Source organism: Salvia hispanica, chromosome 4, assembly GCF_029641045.1.
Source record: "Salvia hispanica isolate PSC_SH4W2 chromosome 4, Shi_PSC_v1, whole genome shotgun sequence".
Taxonomy (NCBI): Eukaryota; Viridiplantae; Streptophyta; class Magnoliopsida; order Lamiales; family Lamiaceae; genus Salvia; species Salvia hispanica.
Genome location: NC_142695.1, coordinates 51,634,393 through 51,661,775, shown reverse-complemented (window position 1 = coordinate 51,661,775; position 27,383 = coordinate 51,634,393). Strand labels below are relative to the sequence as shown.

Sequence of the window (27,383 nt, the reverse complement as noted above, 5' to 3'; positions counted from 1 at the left end):
AAATTAAAATTTAAAACTTTGTAAAATTAAATCTAATATTGAAATAAAGAAACAAAGTGAAGGATGACAAAATGGAAGCAGAATGATAATTTTGAAATAATATCAGATTTAGTATATAACTGAAATAATATCATATTTAAAATGTTAAAAGTTTAAAAAGACCAAATTGCAAACCCCCAAAATCCCTCAAAAGGCATTTTCGTACCAAAAAAAGCCAAAAGGACCAATTTCAAGACAAACCCTTTGTCCAGGGACTACTAGCGATATTTTTAAAGTCTAAAGACTATGGACGAGATAAACTCATAGTTCATGGACTATTTTTATAGTTCACTCTAGAGTATAAGGTAGGTTTTGAAAATGGTAGTTTTTCTTATAAAAATGGTAGCGTGTAATATGAGAGAAAATAATAAAATGACAATTTCGCCGAGAAAGGCGGTTTTGAAATAAGAAATGAATGACAATGCCCCCCTAACTCTATTTATTTAATTGACATTTGACTTAGGGTAAAAATCAGATAATCAGAGATTATCCGCGTGATTAGGGCTGGGAAAAAATACCGAAATACCGAAATACCGGCCTTATCGTATCGAAAAAATACCAAAAATACCGAATTTTCGGTATACCGTGACTTTCGGTACGGTATGATACCTTACCGAAAGATTCCGGTAAGGTAACAGTATGAATTTTCAAATACCGCGGTATACCGTTGCATACCGAAATTCGGTATATACCGTAAATTAAGGTATATACCGTAAACTAAGGTATATACCACAAATATATAAACACAATTATATATAAAATATTTTTTATATATTTTTAAATTGTAAAATCTATTGTGAAATATAAATATAATTATGAATAAATTATATTTAATTTATTTTTAAAATTATAAAATATAAATAATATTCTAAATACTCTAATTTTCTATTTTAATTGATGTTGAAAGTCAGGTATACCGCAAAAGTAAGGTATACCGAACTTCGGTACGGTATACCGAAAATGAGGTATGGTATCGGTATGGAAATTCGCCATACCGAAAATAAGGTATACCGAAGTTCGGTATACCGAAAACTTTGGTAAGGTAAAGGTATGACTTTTTCGCATACCGTATTTACGGTAAGGTATATGGTATGGTGGTTTCGGTAAGGTATACCTTACCTACCCACCCCTACGCGTGATACCCAAAATCATAGGTAAGTTGTATGTTAGTTAGAGAGGTTGACAACCTAGAATGATCTTATAGATTGTTAAGGGTAAATCCCTTAATAAGAATGTATAACAAAGTAAGGAAGTCACAAAAGTAAAGCTCGTCTATCAACTAAGATTGAGATTGCAATTTGATATTTTTTGAATGATTCAAATGAATTACAATATCCCTATTTATAAAGCTAAATACCCTAATTTAAGAAACAAGAGAATAATCCTAAGCATGACAGATATTATAAATCAAGAAAATAATTCTAAGCATGTATGATAAGATATGTGTAAATTATTAATTAACTAAACAATAATCGCCTAGATTTGATTGTATCAAAGATTTCCATCTATATTGTTATCCAATGTTTTGGTTATCAATCCTAGATCAATATCCCATTCCATATCTGCTATCCGATTTTTTCAATATCAAGTACTCGATAATTTTTGGATCGGGTCGGGTATACCCTATATCCAAATTGACATCATAATTTTTGGATCAAGTCGGGTATACCCTATATCCAAATTGACGACCATGCTAGATGCAATGGGTCCCATTAATGAATTTTCCTTCTAACCGATAATGAATTTATTCAATTATTTCCATCATCGAACAAGAAAATTCGCAATGGGAGTCTTCTAACTTCATTAGGTAACACATCTCACTAAATAGGAGTTGGGTAATTGGAATGGATTTTGAAATTTATTATTGAATATTTAATTAGTTAGGCCAATCATGTTAGAGGTATTAATAGAGTTAAGGGTGGATTCAGCGCATTGTTTGTAGAAATGTTTCTAATGGTACAGAAAAACCAAAATATATACGAAAATTTGTACGATGAACGACATTTGAGAGTGGAGATGTAACTCATAAATATTTTCAACACGTAGTGTTTGTCCATATCAAAAAAAGATACAGTTGAAATTACATTAGTTATATAATTAACGTGTATAGTCATTGACATAGCTACATTGTGGCACGTGGCCATGGTCCCCAACACTTTATATGTGTACAAATTAGTATTCCTTCGGTCTTCAATCTATAATTAAATATATCATATTGAACATTACGAATTTTAATAAATTATTTAACTTTATAAATTAAAGTGAATAAAAAAGAAATTATTAGAACGTGAGATTTAATTTTATATATTAATTTTATATTGAATTGTGAATGAAATTAGTTAATGGAATGTAAGAGCATCCACAATGGATGCACGATCGCGCGCCCGATCGGCCGAGATCGGGCTTGGGCGAGTCGGGCATCCATTGCAGCCCTCGGTCGCGCCCGATCCCAAGCCCGATCAATCGGGCGCGTGATCGGGCGCCCATTGCAGAGGCGCGCCCGATCACGCCCGAGCCCGATCACGCGTTTGTGATTTTTTTTTCTTTTTCAATTCTATAAATATACCTTCATTTCACTCATTTTTCACACAACTCTCACACATCTCTCTCAACTCTCTCTCCATAGCAATATCTCTTTCGCTCACTTTTCCAAAATGTTTCCCGGGGATGATATTGGTCGGTCTATGGAACGCGCAATGTTTGCTTTCGGACCAGATTCTCGCCAGTATTCGTGCAATACATGAGCAAGAGCAAGCCGAACAGCAGGCCCAAGAGCAGGTCCCGAGGCCCATCCGCCGACGGACGGTCTGTTCGAGGACTACTTCGCCGAACATCCCCGGTGGGGCGCGCCGATTTTTCGCCGACGGTTTAGGATGCGGCGAGAGTTGTTTCTCCAGATTGTTCACGCGTTGGAGGCGCGCGACGAGTACTTCCAGTGGCGGGAAGATGCGGCCCATAGAAAGGGTCCATCCCCGCTGACGAAGTGCACTGTTGCGCTTCGTCAGTTGGCATACGGCACTACGGCGGACATGTTCGACGAGTATCTTCACGTCGTGGATACAACTGGCAGGGAGTGTCTGGTCAATTTTTGTGCGGGCGTTATTGACGCCTTCGGCGCCACATATTTGCGCAAGCCGAATGCCCAAGACTACCAGGACCTGCTGCGGATGCACGATACGGTGCACGGCTTTCCTGGAATGTTAGGGAGTATTGATTGTATGCACTGGGAGTGGAAGAATTGTCCTGCAGCGTGGAGAGGCCAATTCACCAGTGGGTATAAGGGTACCCACCCGACGATGATCCTTGAAGCAATCGTTGACCACAGTCTTTGGATTTGGCATGCTCACTTTGGCGTGGCGAGGTCCAACAACGACATCAATGTGCTGAACTCGTCCAGTCTCTTCACCGAGCAATGCAATGGCAACGGTCCGGTTATCAGCTTCACTGCCAACGGACGACAACATCATATGGGGTACTACTTAGCCGACGGCATTTACCCGAGATGGCCAGTTTTCTTGAAGACAATCTCTTGTCCAACGGGTGCGGGAGAGAGTTTTTTGCGGCAAAGCAGGAGGCTGCACGGAAGGACGTGGAGTGAGGATTCGGTGTGCTTCAAGCGCGTTGGGGAATAGTAAAAGGCCCGGCTCTTTCTTGGTACAGGCATCATATCGCCAATGTCATGTACGCGTGCATCATCTTGCACAACATGATTATTCACGACGAAGGTCGTGCAGCTAGCCAGTGGTCCGACGATGAAGCCGCTCCGAGCGCAGGTCATGCAGCCCCGCCGGTTGTTTCGAGGTTTACCCTATGGACTCAGCGAGAGATTACAAGCTCAGGAGAGCATGCGCAACCAACAAGCTCATCTTGATCTCATGAACGACATGATTGAAGAAGTTTGGACACGTAGTGGTCGTTGAAATTGTACCTCTTTTTTGTAACTTTAAAAAAAAAATTAAGTAATGTATGTGTTTTGCTAGTTCTTTAATTTAGAAGTCTAATTTTGCTATTTATAATTGGTAAACATAAAAAAATTAAAACTAAAATTGAAATGAGAAATGGATAATAGATAGGGCATGCATTAGGGCTCCACCATTGCAGAAAGATGGGACATGCTGACGTGGCAACCACTAGGGCTCTCATTGGGGCATGCACTAGGCCATCCATTGTGGATGCTCTAAGGTCCATTTACTAATTATAGCAAAAGTAAAATGAGATATTTATTGGCAGACAGACGAAAAAGAAAAAAAAATGAGGCATTTAATGGCGAACAGGAAAAGTAATACTCCTTGTATAACACAGTTACGGTTCGGAATCGCCGGTTCGAAAAATCTTGAACGGAACCAAACCTTGAGAGTATTTCGAGGTTATGGTTCGAAAACTGTCGGTTCTGAATTGAAAATCGACAATTTTTGTTGTTTGGTCCGGTTCCGGTTCGGTTTCACGGCTTTTGATAGTTTTCCGCGGTTCCGGCACGATTTCGGTTCCAGAATTTTGAAACCAGAACCGGCCAATGGTTCCAAAAGTGGCGGCTTCGATTTCGTTCCCAAACTATAACCGCCAGTTACGATTTTGCGGTTAATTAACCGCCCGAACCGTAAATCTTAGGCATCTCTAGTTGGTATCGACTTGAGACATTAGCCCATTGCTCGAATCTCCAAGGGCGACTTCTAAGGTGCTGCATTTTAGTTTGTCTTCAAATAAAATATTTATTTTCTGTTTGTGTTAGTTTTTTTTTCAGCTCGTTTTTTAATAAGATTAAAAGAATTAACATAACTGAATATAACAATACTATTTTTATTAACAGTTTTTACATAATGAATTTATTTTCAATATTACCCAATATTCTAGTTTCATTTGCAATTCATGTGATTTTTGAAAAAATATTTTATTCACATGACTCTATTTCTTATGCATCCAACTAGTTAATTCATTTCTACTACTATTACTCATTAATTAGTTCACTTTACGATTTTTCATTACTTCAAAAAATATTATTTGCATAATTGATTAAACAAGTAAATTCAATTAAGAGTAACAGTCATTTCTCCATCCCTTCTCTATTTCTATTTTATTTGTATGATAATCTAAATATATATTGTTCTCAAATATTTGGCCTGAGATGAATTTTCGCTCCCGTCAATGCAAATATTTGGAATGCTTTATATTTAACCGGTCAAGAGTTGAGGTTTATTTTTACAAGAAATTGGTTATCCAGGCTTATATGCAACGGGCTCCATTTAGTGACTTATCATTGTAACCGACGATGAATTTAATTATTTCATCATCGAACAAGAAAAATTAGCTATAGGAGTTGTTGGATATTTTAGTGTAATTGGGTTAATTTGATTGATCAGTTTTATCATAATGATACATCATATAAGTATGGAAGTACGGAGTTCACGCTTATTTGAATTTATTATGATGGACGGGGGTCTAGGGGCAGCGCCCCTGGGTAGCGGGGTCCAAGGGGCAGAGCCCCTGGCTGGGGTCGAGTTGTATAAGAAATTCATCCGAAAATGTAATTTCTGAAAGTCAAAGGACTAATTTGCAATTTCGGAAACCTTTTGAAAATTAGTTATTTTCTGTTTTTTCCCAACAGATGCACTGGTTCATCAGTAGATGCACTGGTTCGTCTTCTTCAAAATCTGATCGATTCTTCTGGTTCTAAACTCTCTCGAATATCAACATATTATAGTTCTGAATCTTCTGAATTGTATCCGATCAAATATTTTGGTAGAACCACCGAAATTGATTTGATCTGAAAGTGATTTATCACGACTTTCAGATTATCCATTTTTGTTCAATATTCTAAATCTCCCTAACAAAGATCAAATCAATAGAAAATGTCGAACAAGGAAACGGTGAAGGAAGGAACGAAAGGTTTCGCGAAGTTGGATAAATTTGCTGGCCAAGATTTCAGACGCTGTCAAAAGTAGATGCATTTCATGCTGACGAATCTCAAGGTCGTGTACGTTCTGAGTACTCCCATGCCCGAGGCTGTTGAAAATGAAACTCTGGAACCGACGAGGGGGCGGATGAAGTGGGAGAACGATGACTACATATGTCGTGGTCACATCTTAAACGATATGTCTGATTCTCTATTTGATGTGTATCAAAATGTTGAGTCTGCTAAGGAATTGTGGGATTCTCTCGAAGCCAAATATATGGTAGAAGATGCCTCTAGCAAGAAATTTCTTGTTAGTAACTTTATTAACTATAAAATGGTTGATTTGAGGCCTGTCATGGAACAATGCAACGAATTGTTGAGGATATTGGGATAGTTTTCCCAATATGATATGAAAATGGATGAATCCATTTCTGTCTCTAGCATTATTGATAAACTGCCACCTTCTTGGAAGGATTTTAAAGATAATCTGAAACACAAGAAGGAGGAATTGAACTTGGTCGAACTTGGAAGTGATTTCCAAATTGAACAGTCCATACGTGATATGGAAAAGAGCTCTGTTGGTAATGCTAAAAATATGGTTGGTTCTTCTGTGAACATAGTGGAAGAGGGTGAATCCTCAAAGGCTGGTAAAGAGAAACATAAGTTTCAAGGGAAACGGAAGTTTCAAGGGAATAGTAAGGATGGGAATAAGAAGCCTATACTGACTTGCTGGAAGTGTGGCAAATCCGGGCACTTCAAGAAGTATTGTAAGTCTGGAAAGGGTGGAGGAAAATGGAAAAACGAGACTGGTTCAAATGGATCCAAGGATCCTGAAAAACAATCAGGTTCGTTTTCTGTACCTAATGATCATTCTGTTGAAAAATTTATAACTGATTGATAAATTATCATTGATGATTACAGATATCTATTGGGATTCATTATTGCGATAAAACTAATTTGTAATTTATTGTAGAATTTTATACAAGTTTAAAACTTTTCATATTGATTGACTATGCCAAATATTTTCTTATTGAGATCCATGGTGCAGCAGACTTTGCGCTTGTGTGCTTTTGTATAACTTTTTCACATGTTCTTAAGTGTTGTTCATATATGATAGTACGTATGCTTTGTTAAAATTTCATTCATTTTGGAGTTCGACTGATGCCTTAAAACCGTGCGTAAAAAACCTTGGAAGTTGCTGTCAATTTGGTGACTTTTGAAACATGTGTCCGCTGATTTTGCATTGGTTTTCTGTCGCACGGCATGTGTGCGTTTTTTTGCCTAATCGTTGGTATTATTATCTCGAATGTCCTTAATTTCGATCTCGTTTGGGGCATAAAATTGGTTGTGAAAATCCTTGGTCATATTTTTGTAGTTCATTTTAAAAACATGCTTTGCACACGATTTTTGCTGTCTCGTTTAAAGCAGGCCCAATCTCAAATAAAAGAAGACCGAACTACATTATTATATGGAGTACTACAACTCATGAGAATTTCTATATATCTTCTGGCTTGAGTGGATGTATTTTAAAATTTATCCTAATAACTCATTTTTTTTTTCAATAACGGGTTAGAAATAGTGATGGCAAATTAAATATGAGTTATTTTTACTGAATCCTAACTTTTTTGCACATGGGTGTATTTATTACTATTTCATTTTATATATATAGTTAAAAAAATTAACTTCCATTTAACATTTTAAAATAAAAATTGTGTTTATCGTGCACTTTGGTGTTTCGGAAAACAGTATAGCATTCACTTTCCGAACATAAAACACTACAAAAAAAATATGGTTTCCCGACCAACATTTACCAAGCACCTTACTTGTGCTTGGAAACTACCGAGCACTTTTACCTTTCCTCGGAAAAATATCGCAACGAAACCGCCCGCTCGTGGCCGGTCCGAACGGTTGATACGGATCATTTTGTGAGAATGATTAGTTTTATTAAATAAGTTGGTCGTGGTATCGAACGCAATCATATCAACTATACCAACTATTATTAGGGATAATTCTTCTTTTGTTCTAGCTTGGTAATAGCATTCCATTTTAATGAAGAACAATAGATTTGTTCCCAGTTAGGGAGTGATGCATAAAGGTTATGCGTCTTTATAAGTAAAACGCATATCTGTTATGCGTCTTTATTTAATGACGCATAAGGATTATGCGTCGTTGAGTAAAAACGCACAAAAAATTAACGTTTTGGAGTGACGCACAACAATTATGCGTTTTTATTTAGTGACGCATAACCATTATGCGTCTTTCATTAGTGACGCATAAGGGTTATGCGTCTTCCAGTCGCGATTTAAACACAGAATCGGCAGAACAGAAGGCAAAAACACATTTCCAACGAGCAGGCAATTGGAGTCGCGATTTTCCATCGTCTCCGACGCTAGAGCCCATCTTTTCCGACGAATTTCAAACATATTTCGGTATTTGTTCTTCAATTTGGCTACATTCATCATTATTCATGTTTATTTTGCTCTACTTTGTCAGTTTTACCCAATTTATTAAAAATTAGGACTTATAGAAAAATGTCCCTCATTGTTGTTTTTGGAAAATGTTTGTGATGCAGAAATCATGCAAGTATTTGTGAGTTTGTATTGGGGTGGTAGAGTAGTTCAACTACCACATATGGGTATTGTTTATGATCCACCTCGTGCGAGGAGCTCCATCGTATTAAATTCGTGTGTTTCCTATTCTGAATTGGTAGCAATGATATGTGATGCGATGAGAATAGATGTGAACCAGCACACTATAGAATTATTGTGGAGACAATGTATAGTGTTTGCTTCCGGGATGAGTTATACATGTTCTGTGATTTGCAATGATGAAAGTGTAATGTTTATGTTCAACAATGCTCAAAATTCAAGTGGGTGTATTGAATTATTTGTTGAGTATTCACCTGTTAGAAGTTCAGAAATCCCACCAGTTGTTGATTTTGGTAGTGGATCATCTGCGAGGGTTGAACTTTTGAGATCTGATTGTGGTATTGGATCATCTGCAAGGGGTGAACATATGAACTTTTATCATAGTATGAATGAGCAGAGAGATGTTGTAGATGCTGTTGATGTTGGTGGTGGATTGAATGATGAGGTAGATGTAGCAGATGTTCTTAATGAGCCAACAACACTATCTGATACTGAGCCAGAACCCGATCTCTGTGATGGTGATGGTTCTTCTGATGATGGTGATGGTTCTTCTGATGATGAGCTAATACCATGTAAACCTGTTATACAAGGTGAACAACCACTTCCGGAATATAACACTAGAGGGTTGAAATTCTTTCGCGAATTACCAAGTCGTCCTTCTGGAGTATCTGATGATGGTGTTGATAATGAACACAACAATTTGTATTGGGATGAGAATGAGCCGCATAGGATTGTGTTGGGAACAAAATTTGATTCGAAGCTTCATGTGAAGACTGTTATAACTATGTGGAGTTTGTGGCAGGAAAAACAGTTTAAGGTCGTCGAGAGCAAATTAAGAAGGTGGCATGCCGAATGCAAATTTCCAGCAGGAACGACAACAACGGGTATAGGCATCATCAGCACCACCGACGCTGAAAAAGCGAGGGAATGTAAGTGGGAGGTTTCAGTTACTCAAAGGGCGCATGACGATATGTGGGAAGTTAGAAAGTGGGTGGGGCGACATACTTGTGTAGGCCATCGTGCTAACAGAGATCATGCTAACTTCTCATCGGCAATGATTGCTCTGTGTATTCGACATCATGTGCGACAATGTGCCAATTTCAAGGTCTTCTCAATAATAGCTGATGTTCAAGACAGATTTGGCGTGTCAATCAGTTATAAGAAGGCATGGTATGCAAAGAGAAGGGCTATAGAGTTTGTATATGGTGGATGGGAGGAATCATTTAGGCAGTTCCCAAGCTACATGTTTGAACTCCAGTCACAGAATCCGGGCACAATTGTTGAGTGGAAGCACAACGAGCTGTTGAGTCAGAGACGTACAAATGTGTTCAACTATGTTTTCTGGGTATTTGGGCATGCAATACATGTTTTAAAGGTAAGTTGCTTGTTGCTTGTGGTTTTGATGCTAACAAGACATGCTTGCCTATTGCATATGCTGTGGTGGATGAAGAAACCAATGACAGTTGGTCGTGGTTTTTGGATCATGTAAGAACTCATGTGGTGAAATACGAGAGGCAGGTGTGCATTATATCAGATAGGCATAAAGGAATCTTCAAAGCAATAGAGTCTAAAATCATGACAAGGGCCCCGCAGATACACCACAAATTTTGTTAGGTCCATGTGAGGGCAAATGTGTTGAAGAAGCACAAGGGCCCCAGTTTGAAGGCCATGATCTGGAAGTTGGGGGTCAGTACTCAGGTACGTAAATTTGACAGAAGAAGTCGACATTATCTGATGTCAGCCGTGGTGCGCTGCGAATGCTTGATAGGATTACAAAAGAATGTTGGTCACTATGCTACGATGGCACACTTCGATGGGGGTGGCCACAACAAACATGTCGGAGTGCTACAACAACGTGTTGCGGGGTGTTAGAGAGTTGCCAATTAGAGTTTTGGTTGATTTGACATTTTGGAGGACGGTGAAATGGTGGGTGCAGAAGAAGACAACAATTGAACACACTGAATGTGAGTTAACCCCGTGGGCGAGGGACATGCTTGCTAGGAATGACTCAAAGGGGTGAAAACATTACATTACTGTAGTTGACCGAGATACAGGGAAGTATCATGTCCGAATTCGAGGAAGAATAGAAAATGGAGTGTCAAAGGGCAACAATGTACAAAAAGTCAGGTATCTGGAGTCGACGTGTAGTTGTGGTAAGTGGCAGACGTGGAGAATTCCTTGTTCACATGGTTGTGCAGTTGCTAGAGACAGAGGTCACGTCATGATTGACCTTATAGATAAGTCCTACTACCTAAGTACATGGAGATCACAGTACTATGGTGAAAATTCATTTGATGCACCAAGACACGAAGATTATTGGGTTGAACCTCCATGGAAATTGCGCATCACGCCCCAGCAGTTGATTCCTAGAAGGCATGACCGAATTAGAAGAAGGAGGATACGTAATCAAATGGATGTCCGCGAGGAAGATGAACCGAGAGCTCCTCGCCGTTGTAGAAATTGCGGGAAAGAGGGGCATGACCGAAGAAATTGCACAGACGGTGCTGTTCAGTAATTTCATGGTATATATTTCCTAGCTTTTGGCATTGATTGAGTTGTGCATTTGAGAGCTATTAGTTTTTTTATTGACTATTTTTGTTGATTTGCAGGAACAACTGACAAGAGAAGGCATGGCTTCAAAGCTGAATATCATTGATGTTTGTTTTTTGCTGCAGAAACTGATGGTGGATCTTATTGGACAGTTACTATGTTTATTTATCAACATTTTGTGGTAGATGTTGTTGACACTTATTATATTGACTTTTGTTGACAGTTATTATGTCAGATGAATATTGTTGTCATTTTTTTTATCCAGGTGGAATGATTATTTGACAATCGACACTTTGTATTGTCAATTTTGTAAAACATTTCCAAGAATTTACCTTAAAATTGCAAGAATTAAAACATATAAGTTCACACTAAAGATACAAATGAAGCCCCTATCAAACACCTATTTCCCCGAAGGCGTGAATTTTGTTGGAGCTTTCCCTTTGTTCTTCCTTGTTGAAAACCCCCTCAATACATTATGCATAGCCTTCCCAATCTTACTTGATGAACTCTTCACTGTTGGTCGTGACGATCCCTCGGTGGGTGGTCGAGATATTACTACTTCATCATCTTCCTCACTCCCTGATTCCCCACCCTATTCTTCCTCGCCCTCACCCTCTTCGTCCTCGCCTTCTTCTTCCCCAACCGAATCCACGAATTGATAATTCTGGAAGTATGGATCATGTCCTGCTAGCGCTGCGTTCCAATCAGATCCACCGCCAAAGAATGAGTCACATGTTGATCGTGCTCCCCATTGCAAGTGCTCGTGGCTTGCACCACTCAACTGAGAATGTGACCCTGGGTAGACAGTCTAACCTGGGGGATCGTATTCTGGATGCAGTGGCGATGGTACCGTATACTCGGGTTGCGGCTGCTGCGGCTGCGACAACCTATGTTGTCGTGTCCACCCGTCCGAACACCCGGCAATCCATGACGAAGAGAAGTTGGTGGGCGTGGCGGCATGGCCACATTTCGCCGTTACGAAGCTGGATACTCCATCACATCAGTGTGGTTCGTCGCACGAAGGGCCTCATCAGCAATTTCTCGGATCTACCGTAACCGAGGGTCGTTGTCGTGTTCAGAGGTCAAATGCCATATCCCTTGAAGGGCCTCAACCTAGATAATACAAATATATAATCATTACAATCAATCTATACAATCAATCTATACAAACATCAAACTAAATACATTTTTATATACAAAAACATAACATACTGTCAACTTCAACGAAGAGGCTGACTCGTTCATCCCAACTGTTGACTGCGTCCCAGGTTGAACTAGGTACGACACTGTGATCCTATTGTACCAAGCCATATAGCTCGGATGACAGGAACCTTCCATGGACGCCGTTGCATGGTGAAAAGTTGATTGGGACCTGTCGTGTCTCAAATCCCATTCATCTATGTAGAATTTATGTATATTTGCTCAATTAGCACCCTTCCTCCCACGGCGGTGACTTTTAGACAAATGTCCTGCATTACCTAGCATCCTATCACGATACTCAGGAATACCTTGGTAGCGGTTAAATTGTTGGCAAACTCGTCCAGCCTCGTGTGCCTCGACAAATGACCAACACACCAAGTAAGCGTCGCACAAGAAGGATGTAGTCGAATCAATGCAGTAATCAGGCAGGATAGAATCTGTATACAGTGTCCACACAAACTAAAAAACAATAATATAAATATCAAAATTAATTTCATAGTTTAAAAAATAGTAAATTCATTAACTAACCCAACAAAAACAAATTTCACCTGACCGGGACGAATCAATGATAACTGATCATGATAATGAGCTACTGAATATCGAGGAGCATTTCCAATTTCAGTAACTCCGTGCCACCTATACAAAACATTTATGTCAAAAGTTAACAAAGAAACATAGTTAAGTGAGTTAATGTAAAAAATACATTACTTGGCTCCAGACGGGGTATACGGCGTGTGCATAGGCGATATAAAAAAGGATGGCCTTAATGTGGGCATTCTTTCCCACGCCCATAGCTGCAAAAGAACCATAGGTCCACCCACATCTCTTTTCTGTCTGCCTATAGATGCCTCGCATAAATAATGATACAGAAACGCTAAGGCAGTGCTACCCCAGCTGATACTAGACACGTCAAAGGCATCGTCAAAGGCATTCAACCACATAAAGGGGACCTTGCACCCCGTGGTATCCGGTATAATAAGACCCCCTAACAAGATCAGCGCATGAATACGTGCCCTTTGCATGTATACATAATCATACAGCCCATCTTCCAAAGGTATCGTCGTTTGGTGGATAAGAGATGTCATTAACAAACCGCCCTGCTTCGTTTCATTTTCTACGTCAGGTATCCATCCTAACATATCTCGACACTTGCTGGGACAATCGTCATATCCGATAGGGTAGTCACGGCCAGTGAAAACACGACCGTCTGCTCTCAAGCCCCACAAGCTTTGCACATCCTGTAAGGTTACAGTAACCTCTCCAACTGGTAGGTGGAAACAGTGTGTCTCAGGCCTCCAGCGCTCGATCAATGCAGTGATAAACTCGTTGTCTATCCTCATCGGCCTTCCACATTCCAACAAGCCTTTGAAACCTCATACATCAAGCCAATGTTTCACAGTTGGATGTATTTGCACTGTCCAGACCTTACTTTCCGTCCGACGAACTCTAAACACATTTGATGTGCCATTCGCCAACAAGGAGGCTGAAATGTGTTCGGTTTGATGAAAGAGTAATGATGGATCCTCAGGTCCATAACATAACTGTTCTTCAGAACTTGAAGATGCCATCTGCTTCAAAATAATAACCCAAATTGAATCAACATTCCAACATAATCATAAACTCTAAACCCAAATTGAATCAACATTCCAACATTCTTAAGTTCAAAATAATCACCCAAAATAATCACCCAACTTAATCAACATTCAATTTTAATCATAAAAACTCAACAATCCAACTTAAATTGCAACTACAACTGAAAAACACACTTCAATTCAACTTAATCAAAAAATTCAACTTCAACAATCCAACTTCATCAAAAATTGAATCACTTCCTAATTATATACATGTGAAACACACAAATAGGCAACAAAACAACAAAAATCGTCCGAAATTTCATCAATTTCATCCTAAACCCTAACTTTGTTAAATTAGGGAAAACATACAGAAATTAAGCAATAAGGGATAAATGTAGCCAAATTGAAGAACAAATACCGAAATATGTTTGAAATTCATCGGAAAAGATGGACAATTGCGCCGGAGAAGATGGAAAATCGCGACTTTGCTCGCTGCCTCTGTTCGAAATGTGTTTCTGCCTCTGTTCTGCCGATTTTAAATCGCGACTGGAAGACGCATAACCCTTATGCGTCACTAATGAAAGACGCATAATGGTTATGCGTCACTAACATTAGACGCATAATGCTTATGCGTCACTAAATAAAAACGCATAATTGTTGTGCGTCACTCCAAAACGCTAATTTTTCGTGCGTTTTTACTCAACGACGCATAATCCTTATGCGTCATTAAATAAGACGCATAACAGATATGTGTTTTCCTTATAAAGACGCATAACCTTTAGGCTTCACTCCCTAACTGGGAACAAATCTATTGTTCTTCATTAAAGTGGAATACTATTACCAAGCTAGAATACAAGAAGAATTATCCCACAATTATTAATCATCTATAAAAACAGCGAGCACTTTTACTTGTGCTTGACTTTTATCAAATATCAATCATTTCTTCCGAGTACTTAGTAATTTGCTCGGAATTTAAATCAATTAGTTTTTCCTATTTTAAAAGGTGGGCGAGCACTGGGAGTGTGTTCAGAAAATTCCAGCATTGCAAATGTGCTCGAACATAGATAATTTACTTTGAATAAATTTAATATTAAATCATATTTCAACAGATAGCCGAGCATCACTTATATGTGCTCGAAAAAAGCCTAGCACCTTAAAGTTGCTCGATATATTCTCTGAGTTTGGGATAATATAGATACAATATTTCATATTTCTAAAGCAATGCTACAAATTGGCATTTTCCTTCCCGCCACTCCCAACTCTGGACCACCGAGAAGGAGCAAGTATTCTCTGAGTTTGTTGCAGGTGATCGATGTAGAGAAGAAGACTCTCTCAACAACGTAATCACCTTTCCTCCCGACAGAGTCTTCTTCGTTCGGTCCGATATTCAGGTTACTTCCGCTCAAAGAGTCAATTTTGGGTAATTCATTCAATTAGACCTTAAACTGTTTCGATCGCGATGATTTTTCCTTTGATTGATTGATTATGATGCCATACTATGGATTGATTGAGAGTATATTAATTTTAATTGTTAGGAGTCGAGATTGAGGTCATTTGAAGTTTTCAATTTCTGTCATCCGTAAGATCAATTGTTTGAATTTTTTGCCTCTATGTGTAATGTATTCCTATTGAGGCAGCTACGTCTGGTTAATTAATCACTGCTCTTTGTTCAAATATTAGGTTCATTTTTCTTAGCAATATGATCATGAGAGACTGCTACATCTCTGATAAGTTCCATAATCAATGAGTTCTACTATTTCTTTTACTATTATTCAGATTGAATTTACCTGAGTGTGATGCTATTCTTGGAAATCCTTCAATTGTGGAATCACTAAGCGAACCTAAGTGGTCACCGGAAGGTACTGACACATTTCACTTAACTTGGTACGCTCTTAGAATATTATGATCAATGAAAATAAGCTTTTGATAGTTCTATCTGATTGTGAACAAGGGCCATTTATATGTGTTTCAATCATGATACTGAATTTGCTGCTTTTAGCTTGTTTTGTGAGATGCAGATGTCTGTCAAGTGTTAAACAATGGTCTGTCTAGAATTCTAGAACATTGTTTAGATACTGAGTGAGGATAAACTGATGCATTGTTATGAGGTCGTTGTTGCTGAAAGTAACAACTATTATGTATGTGCTTTAATAAGTAGTCTAACATACCAACTAACATCTGTGACTAAATTCAAACAGCCTACTACTGTTACTGACCATTTGCACTAATTTTGCATTTCTCAATATTTCAGGAGAACTTTTCTTTGTAAGTACATAAAAAGTGGATTTTGGAATATTTACAAATGGGTATGTATTCAATTATTCATTTTATTTTTATGTAATCTAGTTGTCTAGGAGACCTGTTTTTAGTCGTGCTTTGATTTTCTCCACTATGGAGTTTTGATGCATATTGTCATGTTTCTCTACCTATATAGTTGTACAAGAATCCAATTATTTCAAGTTGCCTCCCTGTTAAATCTTCAGTACCCAATCTTTGTATGTGTTCATGGCTTCATAACTTAGAAATGTCAAATGCCAAATGTAACCTATGAGTGTATTTACAGGACACTTGTTCGGCTTAAAAATAGAAGTACTAATAGATAAACTTAATTTAACTTTTGATATTTAATGATAAATATGTTGCTTGTCAAGTTTTGATGGTCGACAGATTGTGTAAAAGAAATTACCCTTGAGATATTTTGAGCAGTTAGGTTTTTAAAGCACGACTTTGATGCAAAATTACTTAATGAATACTGTCAAGTGTGATTGAGATATTTTTACTGTTATGTTTTAATAAGACAACTGTCTAATTTTCATTTGGTTCATTATCTATTCGATGGTGGAAAATGCCTGCAGGGGGAGGTCATATATTGGAATTGTGGATGTGATGCAGAGCAAATTCTTGCCACTTGATATCCCTTTCACTGATATAAATAATATAGTAAGTAACAGTCCTTTTATTCTATTTTATTTAGTCCTTTTTTCAAAGATAAAATTAGTTGTTTATATACATATGCAATTGTTCAAATTTATTCTCATTTATATGCAACAATCTAGACTTGACTGCCTGTATGTTGAAGGGGCTTCTGATAGTCATCCTCTATCAATAGCTAAGGTGCAGGTTCCAATTATTTTCCAATATAAACAGACATGATGGCTTGATGTATGGATTGTTGTAACTCTTGAAAATGAAACTTCAATATTTTTGCAATTTTGTTCTGTTTTCGTGTTTCATTTTCACTAGAACCATCATCATCATCAATGGGCTCATATGCAAAAATTCTCATCATGTCTTCCCAGGTGATATTGGATGATCAGAAGTCTAAAGCAGTTGATCTTAAGATTATTTGGTCGTCCTCTTATATAAGTCCACCCATTCAATCATACATTAGCACACCAGAGCTGATAGAGTTCCCGACTGAAGTCCCCGGTCAAAGCGCGTATGCATACTTTTACCCCCTAACCAACCCTCTATACCAAGCTACACTGGAGGAGCGACCTCTACTGCTGTTAAAGAGCCACGGTTATATTATGTCCTTTGAAATCTGCATTTTATAAAATTTACATTTAGCGGTTGAGCTGCATAATTACTTCTTTCTTCACAAATACCAGCATGACAGATTGTGACAGCTTGACCTCTATTCCTGCATTGTACAGGTGGCCCAACTGCTGTGGCCCGTGGCATAATCTCATCATCCAATATTGGACCAGCCGTAGATGGGCTTTTGTATATTTGATATCTCAAGGTTGGCGCTCTTGGAGGCCAAGGTGAGCAGTTAATTCTTTGTTCATCTTCCTTGTGTAGAATGGATCAGAAGTCGTCAGTTACTGACTTAGCCAGGCCACATTTTTTGCTGTTTTCTCAGAGTCAAGGTTGTACGTACATCAAAGACGTTTCTCTGCCAAACGTATATCCTCAACATGAATTGGATCCTCACGGTTCTTGCATTGCTGTTACTGCTGGATTCAGAAACAAGAGCCAAATTGGTAACCTCTGCCAAACGTATATCCTCAACTTGAATTGGATCCTCACGGTTCTTTGCATTGCTGTTATTGCTGGATTCAGAAACAAGAGCCAAATTGGCAATGGTTACGGTGCGTATTCATGCTCGACTCGTATATATTGCTTTTGCTTGATTTTTTCTTTTTCCAATATAATTTTTGTTGATTCTTGTTTTAGAAAATATTGATAATAATGATATATTCCATCTGATTTCATCGTCTCTGCGACCTATGGTACCAACAGGTACCACAGTCATCGTGATCATATGCTTGTCACACCCCTGTCAGTGGATCTTCCTCCTGTTGATTGTTGCGCTCATGGTGAAATGCATGCATTTTTCGGCTGTGCTTTTCAAGGTCGATCAAGGTGGTTGGGCCCGGTTCCTGATAGCTGATGCCTTCCTCTTCACCATGTAAGTGTATGGCTGGCACTATGGGACGTTGAAGCGCCACCGTTCGAGATGCATAGCAAGGTTTCGCTGGCTTGGATTCTAGGTCTTGACCTGGGCTTAGTGCTCGTCCATGTCCCCAATATCATGCTCTGTATTCAAATTTATAAACTTTTCGCATTTCAAATTCAAATGCACCGTAAAACAATTTAAATTAATTCAATATAATGTCATTTCCAATTGGTTTACTTTATTTATTTACTTAATACTCCTAATTTAGGAAAATACAATAAATTGAAATACTCCCTCCGTCCCGCTTAAGATGACACGTTTTCCTTTTTAGTTTGTCCCCTACTAAGATGACACATTTCCTTTTTTGGTAACTTTCTCTCTCCAATTAATACACTCAACCACTTTTTCCCACTCCTATTAAAATATTCATCTTTCTTTATCTCTCTACTTTAATACTTACACCCACCTTCTCTCTCTCCAATTAAACACTTTAACCAATAACTCCTAAATTCTCGTGCCGGCTAAGCAATATGTCATCTTAGCCGGGACGAAGGGAGTATAATTTATTAATAATTCAACGAAAAATATAGAATATAATATTTATAAAAGCCAGAATGCCGAGCACCAAGGTGTACTCGGAATTATTCCATTGCCCCAAAGTGCTCGGAACTATTCCATTGCCTTAAAGTGGTCGGAAAATTCAGAGCACCGATATGTGCTCGGAAATTTACGAGCACAAGATGGTGCTCGGATGAGCGAGCACACTAAGATGCTCGCATAAAAATGCCGACGAAGCAAATACCGAGCACTCTCGATGCTCGGAAAGTGCTCGGTATATGATTTCCGAGCATTTTTTGACCTTATACCGAGCACTTTGGTGTCGGCAAACCTTGTTTTTTTATGTTGTGAAAGTTGTTTGGTAAACGTTTTGTCACTATATGCTGAGTAAAGCAACGCGCACAACACTCAAATTTTCCGAGCACTTTTTCGTGCTTGGATAAAATGGTCAATGCATGCGCTGAGTAGTGAGTACCCTTGGTGCTCAGAGAAGCCGAGCGGCCATTTATACTTGTACATTCCACACTTATACTCACTCTTATGTGCTAGAAATTGCAACAACATAACAGCGGTGAACGTTATGTTATATATATGCAAGTTGCTTGAAGATTAGGTTCTCGCGAAACTCAACTATTTTAAAAAATTACGACTACAAGTTTGAATCCTGCATATTACTCTTATTTTGACCATGTTAATAACAGTTCGAAAATTTGACTAGAGAGTTAAAAAAATCAAGCATGATTAAAATGATTAGATAATGTCAATAGAAGTTAAGCTAGGTAGTACAATTACAATATAATAGTAGTACTACTACTATTAATCAGAAATTTCCTTCTTTCCATCAGAATTTACTTGCATAGTTGCATGAAATCAGTCAACTTGGTAAAGTATACTGGAAATGCATAGAGATAAATTAAATAAATATAGTTGAATGTAAAAACTAGAGCTTTTTGTTTTGTGGGTGTCGACACAACTTTAGGGGGCGAAGTATTATTCACCACTAAGAGCATCCCCATCCGTGCTCTTAGCTAAGAGCATGGAGGTGGGCCCGGACCCACTTTTACTCCTTGTCCTTAGCTAAGAGCACAACACCCACATCCGTGCTCTTAGCTAAGGACAAGCTCAAGGGTCCCACCATTCTATTATTCAATTTAAATACTCCAATTATTAAAAACATTTCTACATTATAAAAATACATTAAAAAAGAAAAAATACATAATTAAAATCCTAAAAAATAAAAATTACATAATTAAAATACTAAAAAATAAAAATACATAATTAAAATCCTAGAAAATAAAAAAAATACATAATTAAAATCCTACAAATTAAAAATTTTACACATGTGGAAGACTAATCCTCTAACCCCAATTGCCTCTTGAGACCCCGGATCATTTGCTCATGTGTTGCAAGTTGATCCGGAGTCATCTGAGACGTATCGTTCATATAGAGTTGACTCAAGATGGCCCACAACGTGTTGTTCGGGGGTGAAGGAGGCACAAAGGGAGCGGGGGCGGTGGGGGCGGTTGGCCGCCGCCTTCTTCCTTCCTTGCGGGCGGGAACTGCTCGGGCCAGCATCGGGGCTACCCAAGTTAGCTCCGGCAAGCTGGGTAGCCACATCATCGGAGGCGTCGTCGGATAGGGCTACCGACCTGGACCGTTTGCTGGAGGAGGATGCTACTATGCCGCCCCTATACTTCGGATGTAGGCGCCCCTCCTGCCAACAATCGAGGTACTTGAACGGTTTGAACTCCTCCCGTTGGTATGCCGCCAAGGCGGCAGTGATGATGTCGAGCTCGTTCGTGCCGCTCCCTGCCGACCGCTCTTCCTGGAGGTAAATCCCCTGGAACTTCCCGATTGCCTCGTTGCATCTGTAGACGCAATTGCAAACCATACTATCATTGCGATAGATGGTTCCCGCCAGCCGGGTTTCATTGTAGAGGCGAATGATGCGCCACCAATACGTATCCCCGGTTTGGTTCGTGCCGACGTCCGGATCTTCGGAGACTGCCAAGTATGCTTTGAACATTCTCATCATCTCACCCGGAGTGTATGGGGTGCAGGTGCCACGAACAGGAGGAGTAGGAGTAGGAACAGAAGTAGGAGTAGGAGTAGAGCTGCTGCTCCCTCCCGATCCGGGTTCGGGTGCCCACCCGAACCCGGGGGCGTTTAGGTCGTGCACCGGGTAAGGACGGTAGCCACCCGGAGCTTGCGAACCTTGGGTTTGAGGAGGGGCCGTAAATTGGGTTTCCGGACTATATCCGGCCTCGGAGTCGAACCAATCGTGGTTCCAACCGCGATTGCCGGAGCCGGACATTGTGTAGTGTGGTGGGAATTTAGATGAGAGAGTATGAGGAAAAAAGAGGAGAGAACGTAGATGAATGATGATAGAATAGATGAGAATGTGATTTTTTTTGTGTTGAAGTGGGGGTATTTATAGATGAAAATGTGAATTTTGGGGAAAAACAATTGAAAAATAAATTAAAAGTGGGTAGAAAACGGATATAATTTTTTGGGAAGTGGGAAATTTTTTTTTTTATTCAAAAATATTTTTTTAAATAAATTTCGAATTTTTAAAAAAAATAAAAAATGAAAAAACGAATTTGCCAACGGCTATGCCATTGGCCAATCAGAGCGTGCCACGTAGGGCTGCTCAGCGGCACGGACGTGCTCTTAGCTAAGAGCAGCGCTGTGCCACTGGCATGGACGGACGAGCTCCAGCGGCGGACGGACGAGCACCGTCCTTCTCACCGCTGCGGAAGCTCTCATCTCTTACGAAGGAGTATAAAATAAATTAGACTTCTTTACTAATCTGAAAATGATGAGCATCATTATTCATCCCGCACTTTGTTAGGCTATACATAAATATGAATATATGATTGTATAATATTGGACGTACAATCTTAAATGTTTATTTTAGTGAATTACTTATCCACGTAGCATAGTTCATATTTCTATCATTTAATTAGAGTAGTTGCACATAAATTTATACAAAATTAAGTCAATGTATCCTATCTGCACTCATTATTTTGACATTTTGTATAAAAGGAAAAAATTACGACTAGAAAGTGTCAAGTTGTAGTTCCGCCTACAACGGATAACGGGCTTTATTATTTTGTCCAACACTTTCAGTCTACATGGAAACAAATATTATGTAGTGCTGCATATAATTATCTAATGCAAAAATAATTATTGAGATTTTTTTCAAATGATTTAGTTTTTGTTGAATAAGTACTACTCCCTCCGTTCCATTAAAGATGACCACTTTCCTTTTTGATTTGTCCCAATCAAAATGACCCATTACTTAAAATGGAAACTCCTTTATCTCTACTTTATCCTCTCTCTCTTACTTTACTCTCTCCATTTAACACACAAAATAAAGTTGTATAAAATCTCGTGCCGTCCAAGAAAGGGGTCATCTTCCTTGGGACGGAGGGAGTATGTTTTATAGGAGTATCTTTTTTTCGTAAAGCCAATTTTACGGGATAGAATCGCATGTCTGCCTGCCCATCTAAATGCCATTTATAATATTGGAATGATGAAGACAGGTAAATCTAGTCTGTGGCGTAAAGGGGTAAATTGTATAGATATTGAAAAAAAATCTATATAGTATATAATTTTTTTCTCGTCAATTTACCGTTTGTTAGGTCGGTTCAACGTCCATCCCCACTTTGATCTCTTTTATATTAGATGTTCATTTATAAGTTTTCTACTTTCACCAAATTAAAACTAGTCGAAAAACAAATTAATTACTCCTGTATAGTTATGTAACTTTCTTTTGTATGTTACTCCATACCACTGAAAAAGGTGAAAATGTTGCGAGTAGCATAATTACCGCACACCTACGCCGAATGGACATATTTTTGTAAATACCATGTATTATTTTGACTTCAAACAAAAAATAAATAATTTAAAAAATTACGAAAGTGTTAACTCTCGTATAGCTGGACGACATCCTCGTTTCCTAAATATATTTTTGTAACATCCGTTTTAAACAAAGTGTGAACTAAGTTTAAGTGTTTGGAATGTCACAATTAATACAAATTTTCCAAGAAAGAGGAAAGGAGATAAATTAATGATTTATAACTAGGGACCATGGAAAGAAAGAAACGTGGAAATTTGAAACAAAAATTCGAGTCTGTACTTCGTGAAGCCAGTAAATTGTAGATGCATTTCCAATATATGCTGCTTTCAGTATTTATCAAAATGATTTTCTGCTTAATGAATAAAAATCAAGTAAACTACCAAGTTTTAAATAAATCCATCATTACATAGATAATGAACAATATAGATTGGTTGTAATTGTACCCCTTTGTGTTGAATTAGATCCGCTACTGTCCACAACCCACACTCCACAACACCAAATCAACAATATCAACACCACAACAGAGAGCTAGCATTCCACAATTTAACAAAACAGCAAGCTAAATTCAAAAGTAAATGTGTAAGATTAATAGTAATTGCTAATTAAACGGAAATGAATGATTGATAACAAGCTATGGATCTCAGATCCCAGCCCCGCGGCACATTGAATGAGCATGTGGTCCCGTCTTATACTCTCCCTCCACGTCAGCCCGAATGTACATGGCAATTATTCTCTGCTTCGATCCTCTCCTACGTCTCTGTTGCAAAATCAAATTGTGTATGCAACAGACTTTCGTGTGGAAAATGATTTTGTTTTGAAGTCCGATTTTGATTGGATACTGGCTACTGAGTTTAGATTTAATTAGCATTATGATGAGTGCTTAGTGCTTACGTACATGGTATTGATTTTGGGATTTTTGTTGGAGAGAGTGTTTAGGAGGTTGATAGTATAAGTTAGTAAAATTATGGCAAGTGAATCCAATGTGAAGCATGTTTAATGTGACGAGAAATAATCGTGTCCAACTGATTACTCAAACACTTCATACCAATAAAAATACATACGAATTTAGTTTCAGAAACTTCATTCACAATCAAATACACCATGACAATTTACCACATCTTCAAAATAAAGATCACCGCCACCCTCTCTCTCCGTGCTGTCACATGACAATTAACGTTTATGCACATTTATAATGATTGGCCGTAACATTACATTTCATAGGTTGAATATTCATTATTCAATATATTACTAACTAAACTATGTTTGCTTGCACGATGCAGACATGTAACTCGCACTCGCCTTCCTAATATGCTCATTCGAGCATCAGCTGTATTTGTGGTTCTTACCAAAGTAGGTAATTATCGTTCTCAAACTTGTATCTTAGTGAAGGCTAATTAGGTCTTGATGCAAGAATGTTACCTAATCATTTTAATTTCTCGTTCAAGTAATTTAGCTTTTAATACTTATATCGGAATTTGATACACATGCCACACCTGCCTTGTGACCTCTTGTTCAAATTTAGAGCTTGTTTGGCCGTCGTCTAGTCTTTCAAATACTATCAATCTTATGAAATGCTTGCAGGACTTAAATCATTGGACGCAGCAGTTGTTCCGTTGTCTTAAACAAGTAAGTTGTGATCTTCCTTCAAAAACTCTCTTTCAAATATGAAACACAAGCAATAAGTAAATTGGGGAGACCAAAAATGTTCAGTCATCTATCTTATTAATCATGAAAAGTAAACAAAATATGTACTGATAAAATGAACCAATCGATATAAATTTACATGAAAGTAAATAGCATTTCATACACCGGAACACCAAAAATATGCTGTGATCAGAATTCAATCTTGCCATTATATTCTCTCTCAAAAGCTCTTAAACCACCATTCTCTTCATCAAACTTCATAGAGCAACAACGGCCTCTGATTTTCAGCAGCTAGCAACTTTGCCTGCATCACAGCTCTGCTCAACTCCCACAAAGCCCCTTCTCTCCATTCTCCAACACCATGTCTCCTAATCTCCCTCCCTAGATGATCCCTCTCAATGCTCAGCCTCTCATCACTCCCTAATGGAAGGCAGTCTTCCAATGAATCAAAAATTGCTGCAAATTTGATGCAAAGACTCCATGAGTCTGTGCAAAAACTTGTTGCTGCTGCATGTGCCTTCTTGCTCGACTGGAACGACAATCGAGGGCTTAAGAGAGTAGACTAAGCTTAGAGTTTCTGAGATATCGGGGAGAGTTTTGAGTGAAGTGAGATGGAATACTAAGTTGATAGCAAGTGTATCATTCTTCCTCTTCTCCATCTTCACATTCTTGGATCCTCTAACAAGGCCATGGAACTCGAAAACGAGGTCACGGAAGCCTTTTGCAAAGCTCGCCAATCTCGACAATGATCTTCAAATGAGCAATTTTACGCAAACTGCATCACAATAACTCATAATATGCATCTCATATATGAACTTGCTAGGGAATAAAAATCTAAAGCTCGTGATACTCGTCCACTTTTGCAAGTAGAAAACACTCTAACAACACACAATTTCGAATGGCAAACACTAAAGTTCCTAATGGAAGATCACGGTTTTGACAAACAGCACTTCAGGTAACAGATCGTTCATCACCTAAACCTCCAGCAATCTATTTAAGACATACAGAAACAAAAGTTTAACAAATTTTAGTCAAATCACACTTTGTTAGCTTCCAAAACAATTGTTATAGTACTATAAGAAGACCTTTGAGCTGAAAAGCAAAATCGGTTCGACCTTTAAAAAAAGATTTAGAAAAACTTAGAAATTTTGAAAAAGTTGCAAATACAACCCAAACCTAAGGTCAACTAGAACTAAAGTCACTTTACTTTTATCAACAAAGTCTATGCAATAAAATGTAGTATATCATTTGTCCAAATGATCATTGAACATGGAAGCAGCCTGCGATTTATCAGTGAAAAATGCACCAGATATATAGCATGACCAAGATTCCTTAAAAGCCAAATACGAACAGCCATCATCGCAGCTTACTTTTACCATGGCAAGTGTGTATTAGCATACAAAGGTGTGATGACCATTATATACGCAACTCAATGTAAAGCACATTAGTACCTTATACTCCTTGGAAAGAGCTACCCTCTCTATGAATGGAGTTATGGAGTATATTTTAATAACTCGACCATTCATCCTCATCGGCATAAAGTATTACTCCACATCCTTGGAAAGAGCTACCCTGTGTATGAATGGAGCGATGCATTTCTGCCCACTCGGAGAAGCAATGGCAAAGATTAACAAATTTTATTGCAGCAACACTTCCAGTGGCAGCAAGCAGGATACAAGGTCTCCACACAGCTATTTACTTCATACAAATTCATGTCTGTATTATGAGGTTCTACATGTAACAACAGTGTTAGCGAGGCATGGTTTGTATTAAGCACTAGACAGAAAAAGATCAAGATTTAGTCACTACTACACAACTAGAAAAGATTTCCAACGATTTGTCAGCTGAATAAGATGTGACATTGGGTGGCAGCCACCATTTCAACTTTTCAAGTCATTCTACCTTAGCAAAGTCACGGAAAACCATGTATTCACTTATAAACTGATTAACTCAATACTACATTAAATTAATAGAATATAAAAAAAAATTGTCATAAATTTAGAGCTGGTTTTATTCTATGCTCTATTCAGGGTCATTTTAACAAGCAGGTAACGACATACCTTTTAATTCTGTAATACTAGAAACATTGAAACAATCTGCAGCCAAGCTATGCATTATCTCCTACAAATGATAAGTTATTTAACAATTTGACTAGATTAAATTTGACCAATGGATCACAACTTAAGCAATTGATAAACAGTTTCAAGAAAAACTAGCTAGGGATAAATCCATACAATTGAAACTGATAATTCAGTCCAGACGAGCTATCCAAATGCAGAATAAGCAAATTGGCCGTCAATACACCAAACATTAAATATTCGTTTGATTGTGAAAAAACGCCCCACTTTACAAGTATGCTTGAGGGTATAACTGATGCGACGGCGATGAAATTGATGAGGGTTTCTTCAAAATTGGGGTTTTTCTGTTTTCGGGAAACTAATTTTGTTGAAGGAGAGGGAACGATCGGCGAGTGGACGCAGAGAGAGGGAGGTGGTCGGAGTCGGCGACGGGTTAAGGACTTCTCAATTTGGGAATTTTTCAACTATTGAATTGTGGAGTAGCATGAGGAAGAACGAAAACAGGGAGTTTACCGATTCCTTTTATTTTGGGAGTGAATTAATTTAAATTAGAGCACTCCCAATGGCACTCCCTTATTTCTCCCTAACTCCTGCCACATCAGCGCCACATCAGTATCACATTTTATCCCCAGTTTTTAGCCAACTGCTACATTGGTTTCTCCCTTATTTCTCCCTAACTCAACATTTCATTTTTACATCATTATTTTTTATATTATTTAAGTTTCCCTACAAATGTATTTAATAAATAGACTAATAATGAACAATTCATCGTTGTATTAATCATTGGAAAATATAATACAACGAGAAAAAAAAAAACGAGTGCATCCACTGCTCGTTTGCTTCATCCGTGTTGGGAATTTGTGAACTCGACTCTTTCCCCTTACCCTTACCCTTACCCGAGCGGGAATTTTTCTTCCAAAAGCTCATAATTTTTGGAA

At 38.3% G+C, this 27,383-nt stretch overlaps 1 long non-coding RNA gene across 1 annotated transcript; it reads right to left on the bottom strand.

Annotated features, from left to right (window-relative positions):
• Window positions 1-24,426: 24,426 nt before the first annotated feature.
• Window positions 24,427-27,010, bottom strand: LOC148929394 (uncharacterized). The gene is made up of 2 exons (XR_016128820.1): window positions 25,819-27,010; window positions 24,427-25,142 (listed from the first exon to the last, which is right to left on the bottom strand). It is a non-coding gene; the product is annotated as an uncharacterized LOC148929394 (long non-coding RNA).
• Between the last annotated feature and the right edge of the window lie 373 nt (window positions 27,011-27,383).